Raw genomic sequence first — 10,024 nt, 5'->3', positions numbered from 1 at the left:
TTGTAATAAAAAAATTAAATTCGAAAAAACAAGATTTTCAGCGGTCATGAAAAAATTTTCTTAAAAAACTTGTTTAAAAACATTTTCAAAATTTCGAGGAAACTCAACTTCTGCCTGTGTCGAATGTCTTCTTGTTGTCCACGTTGAAAAGGAAGAGATAGAGCTTCGAAATGTTCGGAGTGAACTCACGGCGAAAACGGGGACCATTAGATGTGATTTTAGCTTTATGTAATTGAATTTATAGGATTAACCTACGTTGGCAGCTTACGTTGTTCTTTACCTTGGTTTGGTGTCTTGATTTCCTTCGATGATCTTGCACGCACGGCTTTACGGCCCACGAGTTCATGCAAAAGTGAAAATTTATGATAAAATTATAATTTTCATCATCCATATAATTCTTAATTCATAATTTTGATTTCTTTAACTTTTTTTCACAATTTTGTTTTTTTTTATTTTAAAAAATCTGCATTTTTATTTAATTAAATCCTACCCCTAATATATTTATTTAAGATATTATAATAAATAAATAAATGTATACAAAATTGAAGATTAAACTAAATTATGAATTTTTTAAAATAGGATTAAAATCACAGATTAAGAATTGCAGGAGAGTCAAAATTATAATTTAGCCAAAATTTTATGTAACTGATTCTATTTGGTTGAGATCTAGGGAATATGGCTACATGTAACTGGCTGGATTCTAATTTGGTTACGTTGTAAATATGTTCCCTTCTTTTAGGCCATTACGGGTCCAGTTTCTAAGCACTCAAGTGCACCCAGCATATTCCTTCATACATTCAGCAGTAAAAGGAAAAAAATAAAATTACCTTATGTATAATTTCTACGAATTGACAATAATATAAATAAGTAATACGAATTGATAATCTTTACAAAACTTAGGGATTAGACCATACAAATTGACAATATGTAAGTCCCACAATTCCTATGAGCCATTTAAAATTGAACATCACTCCTTGTGGGCAATTGACTATTTTGAATTTTGATGAATGTGTCAATTTTGTTCCCTTTATATTGGTCATTGTCCCTTAGTTGAGCTAATTTGATCTCACTTTATATTGGTTAGTGTGTGACCGTAAGGTCATTTTGCTTGTGATTTTAGAAGATATGGGTGCACTGCTTATTGTACCACCTATCGAGATACCACTGCCACTCGTCCTCGCTAATGCTTCGGCTCCCAGGTACATGTATGTTTCCCCTTCTTATCTATCGTCATCTTTGGATCATATCCTTCCTGATGTCAATGTTCCTATTGGGGACTTCTTGGAGCTATCTTGGAGTAGGGGTAGTGGTGATCTTGCTTTTGCTTAGTCAGAGTGATATAGGGATAGTTAATTGCTCTATCTAGGTTTTTTCTTTCTTGACGTATTTCATGGGAGTGTAGCTAAGATATAATAATATTTGTATTGCAGTTATCTTTTTGGCTTGTTGATGTACTTGCACTTTATATCTTCAGTATGTAGTGGTAACTTCATAAGGTTTTGGACACCGTGCTTTTAGCACTAGTATTTATGTTATCGTGATGTTTATTTAGTATATGACATGTATGATCATTCACTACTCCAGTTTATTAAATGTGCATTATATATGAATAGATTATGTTCCCTTTATCACAAGATAGTTTTTTTAAAAAATAGATTATGCAAATTTACCGTCTTTGAAATCAAACTTTAATGAGCATTTTGACAAGTTAAACAAATTTGTTGTTTTATTAAAAAAAAAAAAGTTGCAAAAAAGGTCATCACAAGCATCAATCTTTAGATATTAAGGAATCGTGCGTAGAGGATAAAAGATTGCATTCCTATATTTTGCTACTAGTTCTAGATTGTGGCCTAATCCAGAATGGTTGATTCTATGTATATTTTTTTTGAGAGGAAATTCTCTGTATACTTAAACTTATTATAATTAAGTACTACTAAGTGAAGCTAAGAGGGTGTTTATAAGTAAACCAATGTCATTCCAATAAAAAAATGAATTAGAAAAAAAAATTAATTAATATTTTTTTGGATTTATTTCAATGAAAACTACAAATTAATTTCAACTTTTATTTCTTGAACTAAACCAAATCAAATTAAACTAGGTCATTTAAGTGTTATTGGCGAAAAGGTTTACTCCTCCTAAATATACGAAGATTCTCAAACAAAATATTTTATTTTTAGTTTTTGTTCATGTCGGAGCACACCACGAAGAGAGGTGAAGGGCTCTAGCTCAAAGCCCTTGTCCACATCTCCTCCTTAGTTCTGCCACACCATGAGTATGAGATGAGTCATGCAACTTCCCTCTATTTATACATGGTGTTCTTTGACCAAGTTGTCAACGTGCCATAATCCTATTAAATCTTTTTTCACATCGTTGTGCGTTCTCGGTCTTGTCCGCCTCGTACATGGTACGGGATGTGTGGTTATGTGTCCCTGACGTATCAGGTTACAATGATCCTCTGATCCCATTGCCACATCTTCGAAGTACTATTTCTACTATACCTTCCTTCGTTTCACCTTCTCGGCAATAGCGTGAGTCAAGCATCACTTTGTCTCCTCGGTGATGTTGAGGTGAGTCAGTCATCCTAAAGTTTTATCTCGAATGGTGTTTGAATCTTTCGACATGAAGCCTTATAGCATAGGTGTGCATGAGCAAATCGTTGCTCCTATTAAGGTCAATGCTCCCGGGATACTCATCCTGGGTAATATACATCCCCTCAAGCATTGAGCCTGGCTAGGCATAAATGCTTAAGGTCAAGCTGCCTTTTTTCCATCTGAGTCAGTAATCCCGAGATGTTCATCCCGGATGGTATACAACCCCTCAAGCATTGGACCTCGTGGTGTAAATATTTAAGGGTAAGTCATCCCTTATTTTGAAGTTGACCATCTAACAGTTTCATTCCAAACAAGATACAACCCTCCAAGCATTGAATCTATTAATGCAAATGCTTAAGAGTCATCACTCTCTTGGAATTGATGTTCTGGGGATGTCCTTTCCGAAAGGTGTACAATTTTTCATTTCTTTTTCCTTTTTCTTTTTTAACCTCTTTTGTATCATTTGGTGCCGAAGATCACTATCATCATCCTATACCATCTATGCTACTCCTAAATGTCATAAAAAGAAGGTTGAATTATGATTCCTAATATTTGTTAGTATTTCAAATTATAAAAAATGCGCAAGAACTTCTTGAGCATTAACTTGGAATCTTCAAAAAGTAACTAAATAAAATAAAGTTCAAGAATAAAAAAGTTGGATTTTTTTACTTTAAGATTTATTATTGAGTCTCTCAATTAATGTTTTCATTGTATCTCTTCTAAAAAAACAAAACCATAATTATTTGGTAAAGATTTTTAAAAAAAAATCGGTTAATATTTTGAAATTTTTACACTTACAAATAATCATAAAATATAACTGTAAAATAAGTATGTTATCATGACTCCTTCAAAGAAAAATCTGATAATGACAATTAATAACAAGATTAGATAAGAGATTTGATTGAAGATCATTTAATGTTAAAGATCAGATTGAAGGTCATTTAATAAGGGAAAGTATCAAAGATATAATAAATTAAGATAAAAGATAAGATATTGTAATTAAAAAAAATAGTTATAACGTAACGGATAGTTTTTTATCAAGTGAATTTTGAGACCCATCCCATCTCTATAAATATGTATTAATCCTGCGAGAGTCTTTATTTCTGTCTGAGCCAAATAAGCTTCAATTTAGGTATGCCTCCTTCACCCAAATGAAGTTCTATCAATCGAACATCAAAGACAAGATCACCAAGAAGTTCATCCTCTGATTTTCTTGTTAGGTGTGCCTCGTTTTTCTTTTGTTTTTCAGCTTTTGTTATGTGGCATTCCAGAATCCAGAGGTGTAGGTATCATCATCTACTCAAATCTCTTGAAGAATATCTGGTGAAGCTTTTGGTCGTGTTTCTGATTGTGGAATTTGGACAAGAGAATCATCATTATCATTATCTCACGAGAGACACAGACCACCCTCCCACTGTTCAACCCTCCTGTCCTGTTCTACAACCGTCTTCTTGTCCTGTTTCTTGGGTTCTTTCTGAACTTGTTTGATCAAACTATATCTTATTTGTCTATAACTTCTGTGCTCTACATGTATTCATAACTGATATACATAGCCATATATAGCTTATTTTACACATAGGATAATTACATGCATTGCTTCTGCTGGAATGAATTTCTCTCTATTTTTCATGTTTTGATTTACTCTACACAAATTAACTCTCAATTTTCACTTTCACTTAATAGAAAACCTTCTTTTTAATTAAAATAAAAAATTAAACAGCGTTCTAATAATTGATCTGAAATCCCCTTTGTTTATAATAGGAAAACCCTGTGTTTGTATTCAAATCTAGCTTAAAAATCAAATTATTTCTGTAATTTATTCTGAATTCTATGTGTTTATTTCGTTACTCGGGATTCTTTTGCGTTAAACATTATATATTCTAAGGAGAACGAGACCACTTTTTATTGAGTTTGTAGAATATTTTATTCTGATTGACATTAGCTTGCTAAATGCTAAGTCCTTGTGTAACTGTTTGTTTGTTCTTGTGCTATTAGTATCCTTCATGGCTCCATCTCTTCCTTTCTCTCTCTTATAAAAATATCTGACCAAACCAAAGTACCAAATATTTATTGAGGAATTAAAACAAAAAGTATTTTTTTGGTCTTCTAGTCGGGTGAACAGGAATTTGTTACAGCCTTGCATGAAAAAAAGAAGTTTTTTTATTTTTAGCTTAAGAAAAAATTAAGCTGATAAATTTTAGGATTTTTAACAAACATATGTTGGTTTATCAGGTGAAGAAGCTCCTGATGGAAACAACTTTGGGCTTTTTCAGTTTTGTGAATTTTTATTTAATTAAACCGGGTTATCTTTTAACATCTAGAGCACTTGGATATGCCCGGTGGTTTTGTTCTCGACAAAGTGAATTTGCAGCCCCAAAACATTTTTGAAAAATTAGAAGCTCCAATTGTCCCAGCTTGTTGGAAAAATCTAGTTTACCTAAATGATTAAATGCTTGTTTGGGAATATAGTTTGTTTTGTTTTGTAGGAAGTAATCACTTATTTTTCAATTTTTTTTTAAATTGGCAAAAATAAGAGATTATTTCTTTAAAATAAATTGAATCAATGCAGGCTAATTTCTAGATTTTTATACTGTTTTGTGTAGTATAAATGCATGTGCAGGCTTGACAAAATGTATGCTTCGACTTATAGCCCGTTTACATTGGTTCTGTTTCTCTGTACCTTACTACTCAAACCCTGGTCACCTTTGTTGGGCCATTGGGACATCATTCTAGTAAACCGATCAAGTATTTTGAGGTTAGATGCAACTTAAGTCCAATATTATTTCAAGTAGACAGCCATGATTTTTGTTTGCATTTGCTTTTTTTGTCATTCTTTTCCATTGGCCTGAGCATTGAAGGGGTTACTAAAATCAAAGATGGCTACAACCCAACTACTTGGATGTTGGAAGTCTTGATTTTCACGACATATACAAAAATTCTGAGCCGTATAGGTAAGTTAACATGTATGTATGAATTTATATTAACTATACTCTACACATGTATATATGTGGTTCTTGCTGCATGTGGCATTTCTATTCAGAGAAAACTGAATCTGATCCTGTTCTTGCTGCAATTCAGACTGTGTGGAGTATATCTTTACTATCAAATTTGGAATGCTTCAATTGGTATGCAATGGAACCAGTAAGGACAAGAGACTAAAGAGTTTTTTTTTTTAATTAATATTGAAGTTTATTATATTGCAGGGATAAGATAAAGGAAGTGTGCGATGTATGTTTATTCTATGCAGCAACTCTTGTATCTTTTTTCATTTCCTCGTTCTTGGATGAGCATTCCTTATATATTCATCATCATCTTATTATATATATATATATATATATATATATATATATATAATAAAAGTGAGATAATTTTTCCAGGGATTTTATATATTCATCGGCATCTTATTTTATATATATAATAAAGTTATTTTAATTTAAATTATCTTATTTTTTGAAAGTTACTAGTTTTTCAGAGTGAAAAAATTGATGGCATTCATGTTATCTAACATTTTTTAAACCTTAGTAGATATTGAACTAGCAAGATCTCTAGGTCACAATTGATTTGTTAAACTGGTTAAATTAGTGGTTGAACCATGGTTGAACTGGATAATATGATTTAACAGAAGTCTACGAAAATGTAGTCTACAAGGAGGTATTCCTGATTCCAGTTCAATACCCAAGCTTTCCTATTTGTATGTTTGAGTATATTTGTTGGCTTTGCTTTATATTGTGCCTAATGATAGAGAAATCATTTTTTTCTGCCATTTTGGCTACAAACTCATTTGTGACTGGTTCATGTTTTCTAGAGATCTTAGCTGGAATCAAATCACTAGACCCATATCATCAAATAAAGTGGCAGACGACAATATGACAACTTTGTATGTAAACAGCCCAACTTTTATTTATTTATTTATTTTGTATTATGGATAAGGTGTATGGTCAGGGAGAGTCATTAGTAGTTAGTTAAGTGAGTTAGTTGGATAGTTAGTAGGTCAGTCGGTTGAAGAAATAAGGCATGCTGCCTTTAAATAAGAGGGATTGAGAGGGAGTGATATCTAGTCGTTTGGTGACATATAATTGGGACTTGAGAGAGGCCTGTATCTCTCAAATTTCCAGGGAATTCCTTGTAGAGATACAATCAATCAATAAATAAATTCTATTTTCTTCCATTTCTGATCCAGTTTCTATCCTTTCCTTCAATTATCTGAGAATTAAATGCACACATTGATACAATTCTATTTGAGACACAGTTGAAGGTTGGTAAGAATGATGATTGCATCCCCCATAACAGAAGGTGGAATTTTAATAAGAAGGTATTGCATTATTTTTATGATGTTATATTTCTTTTTTATAGACACTTCTACAAGCATCACATATTGATTATTAGGTTGTTGTCAACTTTTTTGTAAGTTGTGATACTAGTTACATATCAAGGGAGCTGATCAGATGTGGAATGAGCAAGGGCATTGTATGTCACCAGGCTTTGTATTATAATGTTTGATGCTATATTTAATCTGCTTTCTTTCTTCTTTTTATTTGATTAATCCATTTCAAATGTACTATAAATATCTATGCAGAACATCGAACGACCATATACTTTGATAGAGGAGGAACCACAGTTGAGAAAATCTAACCCTGTTGCATGGGTTGAAAGAATGTTTGACCTGCTTGCATCAAAACTGAATAGAGAACCAAAGTTGATTCTTTGTGTCTTGCCATAGAGTAAAATTTGTGATACATATGGTATATCTTTAGGCAAATGTTTCTAGGTTTTCTTTTATATCAAATATTTTTTATTCACCTTATGATCATTCATCAACTTTAGGGCCTTGGAAAAAGAAGTGTCTGAGTGAAATTGGTGTTATCACTTAGTACATTTGCCCCTGTCAAGATCACTGATCAATACCTTACCAATGTACTTCTTAAAATCAATTCTAAGGTAACTGAGTACTGTGTAACTGTGACATTTTTACAAACATAGCTATGTTTGACTTGATAACATCATGTATAGTTTAAATAATTTTTTATGCCTGCCATATATGGCTTGGAGGAATGAATTCTTTGTTGGCAATAAAGCATTATGGGCATCTTCCCTTGATTAAAGATACCTCAACGATGATTTTGGGGATGGATGTCTCACTATTCACTTGGTTGATTAGATAAGTCCATCAATAGCAACTGTAAGGCTAGTTTGGTTTTGTATTTCTTGTACCTTTATATTTTTGGATTTTTGGTTATCTCTGCAGCATATCATTCGGTTGTATGATGTTGGATTGTAGGTTGTTGGATCTCAACATAGGCCACTGATTTCAAGGTATAGAACGTCTCCGAGAATGCAAACATCCTCTATACAAGCCATTGGAAAATGGGAGTGATGATAGTATTATCAGGTTAGAGTAAAATGTATATTCAACTTCTGTTTTGTATATATTTAGGGAAAAAAGCAAAAAATACCCTGAATTTCATCTCATTTTGATGTAGCCTGATGGGATCCCTGTAAACAAAAATTATATAAAATAGAAGGGCCAGTGGATATAAAATAGAGATGCTACTGAGCTGGCTGAAGTTCGTTAGCAATAGCATAGTTGAAGCAGGGAGGTTAAGGGGAATTAGCTTATGGTGTGAGAAAAATGGAAGCAGTTTTTTTTTTCCATTCTGCCATTAGATTAATGCATCATATCAATTCCTTCAACAAAGTTCTATCCAATAGCTTGTTTGTGTATCCAATGCTATATGCATTGTTCCTAAATCCTTTGTTATAGTATATTATGTGACAATTATTTATGTTTTTTATGCTTCATGACTATGTACAAGATGTAATATGATGACATTATTATTTCTGTTTATCATGACTTGCACATGTGCACACTGAATTCTTCTTAATGACTAAGATTTGGATTTTTTTTCTTAGAGAATTGCTTTTAGATTTCTATGATTCTAGTAATGGATGCAAGTCAACTCAATTTATTGTTGTACTGTCCAAGGTCCACAGATGACGTGGTTGACAACCTGGCCTTAGAGGACACGTGTTAATCCTCCCCGTCAGCCTTAATACAAGAGCTCGAACGATACTCATTGGTTTGCACACACATGTGGAGGTGCAATGATGGTGTGGCGGCAGTACGGTGGCTGGGCAAGGGGGGGTCGCTCATGCAGAACTGGAGTTTGGAGCGACAAAGATGGGCAACACTGATTCGAATCTAAGGCAGAGATGGGTTGGGTGGGGGTGAGAAGAAGGGAGGGAGAACCGATAGGGGTAAGAGGATCTTTTTCTCTAGTTTGTGGGGGCCAATAGTAGTTCCCCTCTAGGAATCTAATATACCCAAACCGATGGGCCCAATCATTCAACCCACGTTTTTTTTTCATTAACTAACTTTCTCCTTTTCCAAAAACATGACTCTTGCTTAACACGATGGCACATAACACGACAATATATTACAAATACACTTGCCAATTCCATACGTCACTCTCTATGTATATAAATTAGGTTAAAATTTAATTTTTGTCTTCTTATTTTTTAATTGAGATTTTTAAAAAGTTTATAATTTTAGTTTTTTCATTTTTTAATTAAGAGATTTTGTCTTCCATTTTTAAAAAATTCAAAATTTTTGTACCCGTGACTAATTTTTGACATTGATTGTATATTTTTATAATTATTTTTATATAAATTAAGTTTATCAGCAATTAAATAATTAAAAAAACTTTTTTCACATGATTAATAAACAAACATGTGTCAACTAACGAAATACACATATTAACATTCAAAATTGGTTATAGGAACTAAAATCATTAAATTTTTAAGAGTATAGGTCGAAATATTTCTATTAAAAAATAGGAAATTAAAATTGTAGATTTTTTTAAAAAGAGAATGAAATATCTCAATTATAAAATAGGAAAACTAAAATCACGAATTTAAAAAAAAAATAGAATGACAAAATTATATTTTAGCCTAAAAATTAAAATAACTATATTATCAATCACGAGAGTATTTAACTATTATTTTTTTTAACTAGAATTGAGAGTTTTCAATTAACCTAGAGCTTTGAGATTTTTTTAACAATTTCTCTTAATTTCTTATCTTTTTAAACTTATTTTTAATATATTTAGTTTTAATTTAAATTTCAATATTTTTTTAAAAAAAGTAATTAAGAATACATTATACTTTAATTAAATAAATAATTATATATGTTATTATACAACCAAGTTATCGGTCAATCTTACCAAACATTTTCAATTCAATCAAGTAGCTTATAATTTCCAGTTTTTCAACTAATTTATAAGTTTCAGTCTTATCAATCTTAGCAAAGTTAGTTTTACAAAATACACTCCAAATTTATATTTTGAAAGAATTCAATGGCATGATTGATTTAAATTTTTTGTCAAAAAAAATAATATTATTCTTTTTGGATCAAAATCATTTCATATTTACATAGA

The 10,024-nt window shown here is 31.7% G+C and overlaps 1 long non-coding RNA gene across 9 annotated transcripts; it reads left to right on the top strand.

Annotated features, from left to right (window-relative positions):
- The first annotated feature begins 3,652 nt into the window (after positions 1-3,652).
- On the top strand, positions 3,653-9,056 carry LOC114421997. Of its 9 annotated transcripts, none has more exons than XR_003668605.1 (10): positions 3,653-3,723; positions 3,863-5,542; positions 5,670-5,732; positions 6,397-6,468; positions 6,841-6,903; positions 7,001-7,058; positions 7,168-7,333; positions 7,416-7,770; positions 7,870-7,980; positions 8,575-9,056. It is a non-coding gene; the product is annotated as an uncharacterized LOC114421997 (long non-coding RNA). The 9 variants fall into 9 exon arrangements; XR_003668603.1 differs by having other exon boundaries at positions 3,677-3,723; positions 3,841-5,542; XR_003668599.1 differs by having other exon boundaries at positions 3,679-3,723; positions 3,812-5,542.
- The last annotated feature ends 968 nt before the right edge of the window (positions 9,057-10,024 follow it).

The sequence above is a fragment of the Glycine soja genome, chromosome 8 (genome assembly GCF_004193775.1).
Source record: "Glycine soja cultivar W05 chromosome 8, ASM419377v2, whole genome shotgun sequence".
Lineage (NCBI taxonomy): Eukaryota > Viridiplantae > Streptophyta > Magnoliopsida > Fabales > Fabaceae > Glycine > Glycine soja.
The sequence above is the reverse complement of the archived record's forward strand: the minus strand, read 5'-3'. Positions and strand labels throughout refer to the sequence as shown.